The sequence below is a fragment of the Helianthus annuus genome, chromosome 15 (genome assembly GCF_002127325.2).
Source record: "Helianthus annuus cultivar XRQ/B chromosome 15, HanXRQr2.0-SUNRISE, whole genome shotgun sequence".
Taxonomy (NCBI): Eukaryota; Viridiplantae; Streptophyta; class Magnoliopsida; order Asterales; family Asteraceae; genus Helianthus; species Helianthus annuus.
The window spans coordinates 22523956-22535653 of NC_035447.2; the positions used below are offsets into that span (position 1 = coordinate 22523956).

An 11698-nucleotide genomic window follows, 5' to 3' on the forward strand; every position below is an offset into this window, starting at 1 on the left:
CTAAGACTAGTCATTTCTATTATCTTTTGCTTTAGAAGTTCTATTTTGTATCTTTCCATATTTGAAATCAGTCTCTTTATAGTTAGGTCAAGAAAGAACCTTCATATTTCGATCTAATACAACAATGCATGCATTAGTGATTCCAATTATTTCATTCGTTGTTCTTTTTCGTTTATCGAATAAAATTTCCTATTCTTACTTGTTACTGGACGACTAACCAATTCCTTAAAAGATAAAAAAAGATTCCAATAAAAAGCGCTTATACAACTATGAATAACAAAGATTGATAAATCTAAAATCTACTTACAATTGCGGCGATATTCTAATCAATTTCATGAATTATTAGAAACTAACTTATCAGATTCACATTTCCATATTTTACTGATCCTTAGTTTATCGCCCTAAACGCATAATGGCGAGAAATTGATTATTTTCACTTCAATAATTTTCTATTGAATGGGACATTATTTTACATCGACAAACAACAAGTAAAGGAAGAAAGAAATGATTTAGCGCCTCTTTCCAATACTGATCGAAAGTGCATTGCTGTGTCAGAAGAAGGATAGCTATACTGATTCGGTATACTCTAAAGACGCCCTCAGTACAATATTGACGATCTCGAAAACGTTATAAAATGAGTGGTTAGAAACTCAAAATGTTAAACTTTTTGATTTTAAACTCAAGTGGTTAAAACTATTAAAACAGAGAGATAAAAAGGTAATTTAGTCTGACAATTTTGTTTTTGAAATTATTAAACAAAAAAGATATAAAATTATAGATCTATTAATTCTACAACCTTAGGAATAGTGTTCTTGCCACTTGGCAGAACACTATTGGTTACCTATTTTTTTTTTTCCTCAACATCATCAAGTGTTATTGTATATATGGGTTTTAAAAAGCTAAATTGATCGGTAAACTGTCTTTGGTGGAGTGGTTTATGTGAAGTGGTGTGTGCTCTTGGGCGCAAGTTCGAATCCCAAATCTGCTTTTTGTTTTTTTTATTTTAATGAAGTAACAATAAAGATGAAAAAGAAAAACAAATCCATAAGCTATATGATTGGTTGGTCAAAAAACAGGTTTGACCAGTCTGTGTTTTAACCTGGTCTTCATCCCCACTCAAGTCTCACTTCTCTCAACCATTCAACCTTGTCTCTCTCTACTATAACTGAATTCTGAAGTCTTATTCACTTAACGAAGACATCTTCCCATCGCTAACCAAGGTAACTGTGAACCTCATACGCTTCATTTATGGCTTATAACTTTTTTTTTGAACAACATTGAAATTTTTATAACTATACTACCAAAATCTGGAAAATAAAAATATTGTAGAATTCGTCAACTGAGCCTTTAAAGCGAAGAAGACGATCAACAACCTTTTAAATGTATATATTAATTTTTTTTTGAAAACACATAAAAGGTACGTAGTTTATTTAGCTTTAAAAATTAAAAAACAAGACGATTACAGACTAATGGCAGGTAGACGAGCAACAAGTTGCACCGCTACCCCCTTCTGAATAGCAAACCCTACCCTGCTAAACACAAATAAAATTATTGAGCCAAATAAAATTATTGAGCCTATATAAGTAAAAAAGTAATATACTCTTATGAAGAGGCATATTATAAATAATTACTTTAGTTTTATAAATATTTACAATGAATTAATTGTTATTTATGAGGAAAATCATGCCAATTTTTTTGGTAATTTTTAGTAGTGAAAATAATTTGTGGGTGTTTCGATTCCTTATTTTCATTAACTTATAACTTATTAACTTTTTTTTAAAGTAAAAAAGGACTTATAATTTGTTTGAGATTGTTTGTATTGTGACGAAGAAGTTAATAAGTCACAATTTCTAACTTATTTACCTTTTAGAGAAATAAAAAAAGTACTTTTAAAAAGAATTCTAAACACCCTCTTTACATGGCTAAAAGAAAGTTATTTAGAGCATTCACGTCCTCTCCACTATGTTCTATCCTATAATTATCTAAAAGTAACAATTTTTAAAATTTATTGTTTATTAAAAAAAGAGTTAAATGGCATTTTAGTCCATGTGCTTTAAGCTATTTTGCCAGTTTAGTCCAAATGTTTCATTTTTCACCTGTGGGTCCAAAAAGGTTTCACCGTTGTCATTTTAGTCTACTGGGTTAACTTCATCCATTATTTCTGTTAACGAGAAGGGCAATTCGGTCATTTTATATGACTGAATTGCCCTTCTAGTTAACATAATTACATATAAAATGGTTGAATTGCCCTTCTCGTTAACACAAAACATCGATGAAGTTAACACAGTGGACAAATGGCAACGATGAAACCTTTTTGAACCCACAAACGAAAAATGAAACCTTTAAACTAAAATGCGAAATTGGCCTAAACTATAATTTCAAATTACAAAAAAAAAAAAAAAATCAATTTGAAGAAAAAATTGTTGCCACGTAAACGCTATGTAATTAGTGGTTCTTTTATATTTAAACAACCATAATTTCAAATTATAAAAAAAAAATCAATTTGATCATTAGTATTTAAGTATATACATTATTATTATTATTATTATTATTATTATTATTATTATTATTATTATTAATTTTAGGGAAATTGGCCTGTAATAATCCCAGCTAGACCTTATTGGCCATTAATAATCCCACCTCAGAATATTCCCCACACCAGTCTCACTTTTCACCTATTTTTCCTACAATGGTCCCCCGTTAAAAAAACTTAACGGAGTTAAGTTTTTTTCCAAATTACAAACATATTTTTTAGGGCTTTTGATTAGAACGACAATACGAGTCCATTGATGTAAAACTTGCCTCAAAACGATGAAAACGGCGCTTCAATTCAGGTGTTTAAATTTCCAATTAACCAAAATCAAGTCACTTAGAGCACCATTTCGAAGTAAGTTTTACATAAATGGACTCGTATCATCGTTCTGATCAAAAGCCCTAAAAAATTGTTTGTAATTTGGAAAAAAGCTTAACTTCGTTAAGTTTTTTTAACGGAGGACCATTGTAGGAAAAATAGGTGAAAGGTGGGACTGGTGGGGGGAATATTTTGAGATGAGATTATTAATGGCCAATAAGGTCAAGGTATGATTATTACAGGCCAATTTCCCTTAATTTTATTTAGGTTTCCAACATTCCTAAGGTAACAATATTGCACACCTTCATAGAAATGGAAGGCTCTCTCCTTAATATCAGGAGAGTTATCCTTGTATCTGGAAACAAAACATTGGCCGGTGGAACCTTGTTCATGCACAAAGTTATTTTATCGAAAGTTAAACGAGTTCGAGCCTAGTTGAGCACGGACTTGACTCGACTCGACTCGTTTGCATAGAAACCTCTTGAAAGATACTCAAAACAAAAAAATGTAAAGTAAATTACAAAAATCATCCTTTATGTAGACACTAAATTGCAAAGTGTGTCCTTTGTATTCAAAATGTACAAAAAAACATACTCAATGTTTGCAAACTTTGCACATTATGTCCTTTAACCCTGACTGAGTTAAACTTTAATGTTAAATCAGGACAAATTGGTAATTTTGCTCATTTATTTAAAATATATATTTAATAAATACAATAAAAAGGAATCTAAAAAAAATCAAAATGCATAAAAAGATACATACATGAATATACCAGATCATCTCACTCAACTCGTTCTTTCTCATTTTTAACTCTCTCTCTCTCTCTCTCTCTCTCTCTATATATATATATATATATATATATATATATATATATATATATATATATATATATATATATCTAACAACCTCTTCTCACCACAACCACCATAGCACCACCACCTTTCATCCTTATGCCTCCCTTTAAACACCTCAGCCACCACCCTAGAACCCTTTCATCCTTGTGTACCTCTTTCTCTCTCTAACAACTTGTTCTCACCAGTGATCATCACCGCCTCCTACCGCCAAATAGAGAGGTGGGAGATTGATTTTGGAAAGAAAGAGTTAGGAGATTGATTTTGGAAAGAGAGGTGGGAGATCGATTCAAAACCCTAGATACCAAATTGAAGCCCTAGATCTGTAACTGAAGCCTGAGATCTGTAATTGCATTTGATTTTAGAAAGAGAGAGGTGAGAGATCGATTCAAAACTGGTTGAGGTTTGTGTTGTTATTGCTTGGGTTTATGTCCGATAGGTGATTATGGGTGGTGATGGCCAGAGATTGCAGAGATTGCCGGAGATTGCAGGCTCGGTGGTGGTGGTTCTGATGGTTTGTTGTTGCTTGAGTTTATTTCCAGCAGGCGGTTGTGGGTGGTGATGGCCAGAGGTTGCCATAGATTGTAGGCGAGATGGTGGTGTCTAAGGGTGGCGGTGGACGGTGGTTGAGGTGGGAATGGTGGTGGGAGTAAAGGGAGTGGTGGTGGTGGCTAAGTGTGTTGTCTTTGTATGTATGTATGTATGTATGTATGTATGTATGTATGTATGTATGTATGTATGTATGTATGTATGTATGTATGTATGTATGTATGTATGTATGTATGTATGTATGTATGTATGTATGTATGTATGTATGTATGTATGTATGTATGTATGTATGTATGTATGTATGTATGTATGTATGTATGTATGTATGTATATATACAGGTAGAGAATCCTGTAAAAAAACCAAAAGTGTGAGAAGGGTAAGAAAGAATACAGCCATTAGATCTTTCCCTATCCATTTTATTAGATCAAGGATATAATGGTAATTGTACTAATAATTCTAATTAAGGATTAAATTAATGTAACCGAATTTAGGTAGTTATTTTATGATTAAATAAATGTAACCGAATTTAGGTAGTTATTTTAGGAATTCGAATTTTGAATTTCAATCTGATTAGGTTTCTGATGAATATGGTTTTTGCCCCTTTGATGTTACAGTGTGTGTATGGTGTTTTTTGCATGGGTGATTTTCGTTTAGTATACGAGTTTATTTAATGATACCATGTGTAATCCTTCCATGATGTTTTTTATATGTACATGGTGTTTTGATGTATACTATTGAAGTTGAAGGGTGTTTTTTATGCCAGTTGTTTCTTTTCTACAGTTTGATTAGTTACGTATGGTGTTATGTTGTAGATATTATGTTGCAGTGTCTTTTTTTTTGCACATCGTTAGTTTTGAATGGTGTTTTCTGCATTAGTTGTATATTTCCATATGGTGTTTTACTGTAAAACACAGCACCTTGAATCACAATACAATGAAAACACCATTGTATGAACATAGAAAAAACACCATGGACTAAGACATCCAATCGAAACATAAGTGTTTTCTCTACATAAGTATAACAATATGGTACTCATATTAAAGATAAAAAAACACTCGTTGTTATGGTGTAATTTAAAAAAAAAAAGAGTTACGTATAAAAAGTTATTGACGTTTAAAAAAGAAAGGGGGGGGGGGACTTGCATGTGACTTTCTAAATTTAAAAATGTTAATTTTACCTTCATACCCTTAATCTAGAAAATTAAATATTTTAATTGTTACACTATTTACAAGATTGCCATCAAGATCTCAACCATTAGATTAAAGATCTAATGGTTTAGATTCTTTCTCACCCTTCCCACCAAAAACACTTTTTTTACAATAATCTCACCCTATATTATATATAATATTTTTTAAACATAATAATTTATTTAGGGTAAAATGTCTAAAATACCCTCATGTGAGATCCACCTGGTCAGATTTAACCATAAAAACTAACTGAGTTAAGGCTAAAGGACATAACGTGCAAGGGTTTGCAAACATTAAGTACGTTTTTGTACTTTTTGAAGACAAAGGACACACTTCGCAATTTAGTGTTAACATAAAGGACGATTTTTGTAATTTACTCAAAAATGTAACTTACACAACATTTAACTTAATTAGTCAAACATGAGAGTTAAGTAATTTGAAAACGTCTTTAGTGACGATTTTAATTCGTTTAATAATCAATTGAAACTACTTAGACTTTATAGTTGCCATTGTTATCTATCGACAATAACAATGAGAAACCGAGCAATAAGTCAACAACACATGTTGTTGCCTGTAAGTGGAAATTTTCTACTACTCAAATAGCAACTTACTAGCCATTAACAATCAACAAGACTTGAACTTCTTGTTGTTCTAGCAGTAGCAATTGCTCAGTAATACCCCGTTGCCGCCTCCGACACCACCATCCTAATCAACATGATCATCGTTGTTGTTATCATCATCGCCGTTTATCGTTATTAATATCTTTATCGTGAGCACTTTCACATATTCAACACACACCTCACTGATTAGACTAACCAATGCACCAAATAAGGTTCTAGTCATTAAGTAGTATTTTTTGGGATTATTTACTTTGTTTTTATTCTTTCTTTTATTTTATGTAGTGATCCATTCTTCTTTATGACACTCATGGATATTTCTAAGGAAGTTACAATGGACATCAGAATCATTTTGAAGTTGATAACCATTTAAAGTTTTGTAAATTACTCGACTGGTATCGGGTTGGGATGGGTTGTCACAACCAATGCGAGTATGTGAGGCGAGTTGTACAACTCAGGAGGACGAGTTGTCGTGGAATAGACCAAAAACCATAGAAACTTTACTTTCAAACCATGGAACTCAACTAAGAAAGTGTCCCTTTTTTGGTTGAAATGAGGTGGAATAATATTATTGGATGGTGATGTGGGTACTTGTGGGTCAGACTATGAGTGCCCCATCCAACCTAACGTCATTGGTGTCTTAACCTGGTCTAACTAGTAAGGCAACCAGTTTAATTAAAGATTTGGTTATAAAAACATCAACATAAATCTTCTAATAATAGTCAAATAAAAATGTAAAAGTCAAACCGGTTGGATTACACTTTCATGTCCAAACTTGGTTGATTTTCTAAAAGTCAAAGCACATTTCATTAATGTGCTTCTGTGAGATGCGGTTGCCTTTTATCCATTGTGGATCAGAAAACTTGACTTGACGTGCTTCGCCAAAATATATGTTTATGAGTGGGACTACAAGAAAAGAAAAACACAGGCATGCATGTGACTAACACATAAAATGACAAATTTTAGCAATCGAAAAAACAAATAATCAGACCTTAACAATGGAGACGTTTGGTTTGGAAACATGATAATACTTATAAAACCTCATATTCTCAAATGTAGCGGTATGATTCCCTTGAGCCCTCAATTACTCTTGAGCCTGCAATGCCTACTGATCGGTGAATTTTAGGTACATAATACTTTGTATTAGTTACTATATAAATGCATCAATATAATTAAATAATACATGACTTTAGTGTGTTCTATTATTTATGATCACATGAGATTAAATGATATATTTATAGTAAATTTAATTTATTTTGCAGGAGACTTTATGATGGACGTATAATATGCTGGCCCGATGTAGTTTAGCCTGCATTGCCTGACATCCCCTGCCCCAACCAACGACCCACACCCACTGGTCTAAAAGCTCTCTCTCCTTCTTCAGCCTTTTCCCTGACAAGCTCCTACATAGAATTAGAGCATTATTCAGTTACATGATTGAAGAAAACATAGATCGAGTAGGTCTACCTGGAAGGAATCCCTGTGATCTCCGGGCAATCCTTACAGGTCTGCTTCTACATCAGCTTGATAAATGATATCAACAACATTACTTTCATCTGCCTAAAAAGGATTATTAAAGTCTGCAAAACCTTTCTATGTTTGAGTTAGGCTTCTTTTAATGCCAATGGCTCGGTCAGTCAACACACAAAAACATAACCACATATTATGCAAGTTCACATAATGAGATCAGGCTAATAACTACAAATGTTTGTTTACATAAGATTTTATATCTTGAGAGTTGCAACTCGTGTTCAAGTGGGCGTTTGATTATAAAAACCTCTTGAAGTAAAAAAAATTGCACGAACATCTGCATAAACTCGCTTGATTACACTTGCGTACTACACATTGTTGATAATCAAGATACTGAGCATCCCTATATTAAAGAAAAAATCAGATGGTCTAACAACATTAGTTTCCAATTGAAGACTAGATAATTGTATACGAAACAAAAGTAAGGGTGCATACTTTATGTTGACATATTTTAGCAAAAAAATATGAGGTTCACGTATTTCAACTAAAGAAACGCTATAAAAGTGAGATTCACATACATTGCCAATAAAAGCAGGAAAATTATTTAGTTCTGATTTGGAGTGTCAATTTTGTGACCGTTGAATTCAGTAATTACGTGTTGTGTGTTTCGCTAGGCGTTTGTTTCATCTGGTAATCGATCTGAAAAGATAACTATTCTACCCTTCACCATCTCCTTCTTCTAACCCAGGCCTCAACATTTTTTGTTCGTTGGTTAATACTTCACGCTTAGGGGTTACTTTTTTTATATTTGATTTGTAAATTTGTTTACAAAATATCCTGCATATGGACTATTGTGTTCATCGATCCGACCAGGTAGTGTCTGGATGTGTATCTTTTGATTCAAATTCTTATAATCACTTTGATGTTCAATACAGTCTGATTATACTAATTTCAATGAAAAATGGATTTCCTTAAAAGTTTTTAGTTGAATGAATTGACGTGTTTAGTTCTAAAAATAGATATGGTAAAAAGTGTCTAAAATGTAAGAAGGGTAAGAAGCCATTGGATATTTGATCTAATGGTTGAGATCAATAGGGTATAAAAATGTAAATTGTGTTTTAATTAGAGGGACCTTATGTAAAATTGAAGGGCAATAGTGTCTTTTTCAATGTTTGAAATATGGTAACCATATCATACACGACCAAAAACTCCTACATTCACTCCTTTTTCCTTAAATATCGGAATTAATGATTCACCATAATTGTAGGAGGTCTTTGGTTGCTGATGTGTGTAAAATGCAACATATAAATTACATCAAATGAGGCTTAAAACTAACCCTTTTTAAGTACTAATGTTGGAAAAAGAGTGTTTTTGTCTTCCTTTTGTATTTTCAGGATTAAATGAGCTCAAATTAATAAAAGAAGCAAAAAGACAGATAAATCTAACACAAATACAAGAAAAGGAACACAAGTGGATTGCCCGACCCCTCAACAGCATCATCCCAAGCAAAACAAGAGAAGGCAGAAGACTGAACACGCCCCGTGCTTAGCCAGCACGGGGCCGTGCCCAAGAAGCAGCAGAAAAGACAAACCTATAGAAGCTTCTATTGCCCACCACGGGGCCGTGCCCAATGAACACGGGGGCGTGGCGAAAGTACTGCAGGCGCATTAATTGTAATTGCGAATTACAATTAATGAGGAGAGAGATTGTCAGACGGGCACGGGGCCGTGTGCAGCGGACACGGGGCCGTGCCCAGGCTTCTGTTTAGCCTATAAATAGGAGTGCTTGGTTTCATTGCAACTCATCCCTTGGCACACCACCCCTCTCACACTTCATCCAGCACCCACTACCACCATAACACCATCATCCACCACCATCATCCATTGTCCATCATAGAGTGTGTGAGTCGTCTCGGGATCCAAGATTGATCGTAAGAGTTCTTGACAATCAAGGCCATGTTTGCCTAAGTCTCTTACATCACTTGGTGAAGACAAGTGTTTAGTATAATACTTTTTATTTTTAATCTTTTGCACTTTTTATTTGGTTTTGTATTAATGACTTTAATAACTAGTTGCTTATGTTGAAGGTGACTTTTCCTTATCGTTTGTCCGTGGTGTCTTGGCATTATTTTATTGTCTATATAAAATAAAAGATTTTCACCGTTCATATCTCCACGGTCTATATGGAGGTATGTTGGCTACCTGGTCGGGGGTTAAGGGAACGGTTTGGTAAGGGTCTTGCCCTTGTTCAGCGTTTAGAGGTCCTGCAAGGGACCTGGGTCAAATTTAGTAGGATCTCCTTCAATACCCATAGGTATTGGATGGCGGGGATCCAAACTCTTTGACCCCCTCATAAGTTAACTACTATTAATACGATAACCCGGCTATTTAGGACTGTATCCCTGCTGACTCAGACTACTTAGTCGAGGGTAACGTCACCTCCAAAAGAGGGGCCTACCATAATTTGCATTAATAACTTAATTCATTATCTTTCAATAATCCGACCCTTTAGGATTGTATCCTTGCTGACTCAAACTACTGGGTTGAGGGTAACGTCGTCTTCAAAAGAGGGGCCTACTACAATAACTAAAATAATCTCTTAAACAAGTGCAAAAGTGCGAAAATAATCAAAGGTTATACTAATACACGAGTCGGATCCAAGTGATTTATCTTGTCTATCTGTTTTTATTTTTATTTTCTTAGTTTAAAAATCTTTTCTAACATTTTGATTTGGTTAGACGTTGAGGATAAACCGGTACTAAAAGCTCTTGTGTCCTTGGACGACCTCGGTATCTTACCAACACTATACTACGTCCACGATGGGTGCACTTGCCCATATGTGTGTTTAGTGTTAGTGAATATCGTGTTTTATAAATTTAAAACTTGGCTAAAAGTGTAAAAAGGGCTTAAAATATACATCTAAAATATATTACACTACACACGCATCAAGTTTTTGGCGCCGTTGCCGGGGACACAAGGATTTTAAGAAAGTTAGGAATCAACGGCCTAATCATTTTTTTATTTTTTTTATTTTTTAGGATTTTCTTAGTTTTTCAGCTTCTGCAGAGCTCAGCACGGGTCGTGCCTGCTGAACATGCCCCCGTGCTCAATCATTGGAACTGGCAATCTTGTTTTAAGTCAGACAGTAAGCTGAACACGGGGCCGTGCTCACTCAACACGCCCCCGTGCCCAAGATTCACTTACTGAAAACAGAACCGTTAGATCCCAGCGGTTGGTAATTTCTGACACAAACATGAGTGTTGGTAATTCTTTTTTACTTTCGGCACTCTTATGGTACGTGGTGTCAATTACGTGGAGGCGAACATAAAGAATTAGAATGCTACTTTCTAAATTATAAGCCCCACTACATAGACCCACCGACTCCCTATAACCTTAAGAGGGGCGAAAGTAAAAATAATCACTATCTCTCCCTCGAATGCGCGCAGCCAGATATTCTAGAAGAAATGCTCCTCGACGAGTTATTTCAATTAGAAGATCTAATTCTAAATTGGTCAAAAGAGCTTAGGAAGGATTTCCTTGATTCACCCCAAGACGAAGACCATGAAGAAATGTTGGGATCGCATTCCAACAACCTCGTTGCTTCCAAAAATACCTTCGTACCTAGCGAAGACTTGGACGATAGTCGTCCCTGTGCCGATTGTGCCGTGAAGGACTCTCCATCGACTTCGTTCGGTGCATACATAGACCTGAGCGATTCGGCATATACCTTCTTTAACGAGAGCCCGGGAAAGGGTTGGACTTGTCCACCTAGAATAAAAATAGGAATTACCCTCACCGACAACCTCTTGCGTTCTCGCCTTATTCTAGGACAATTAAGGTATCTTAGATACTTTGGGGTTGTTCCAACCAGTCAGGAACCACCCGATACGATTAAGTTCCTTAAAAACTAGACAAACTTCATAACCAGCCTCTCGACACGGGGCCGTGTCCAGCCAACACGCCCCCGTGTTCACCAAAAGATTCGCTTCTGACCCTTACGTCAGAATACGGACAAACTGTGTCAGAATTTTATCTGCACACGGGGCCGTGTCCAGGATGCTGTCGTTTTCTATAAATGCAGCCAAGAATTCTGCACATTTGGACCAACTTGGGACAGAGATTTGAAGGAATCTTCTCTCAACTATCCTAGGTAAGTTCTAAAAGAAGGTTCCA

At 34.9% G+C, this 11698-nt stretch overlaps 1 long non-coding RNA gene across 1 annotated transcript; it reads left to right on the forward strand.

Moving 5' to 3' along the window:
* Positions 1-1123: 1123 nt before the first annotated feature.
* Positions 1124-8515, forward strand: LOC110909506. The gene is made up of 3 exons (XR_002575411.1): positions 1124-1220; positions 6342-7182; positions 7319-8515. It is a non-coding gene; the product is annotated as an uncharacterized LOC110909506 (long non-coding RNA).
* The last annotated feature ends 3183 nt before the right edge of the window (positions 8516-11698 follow it).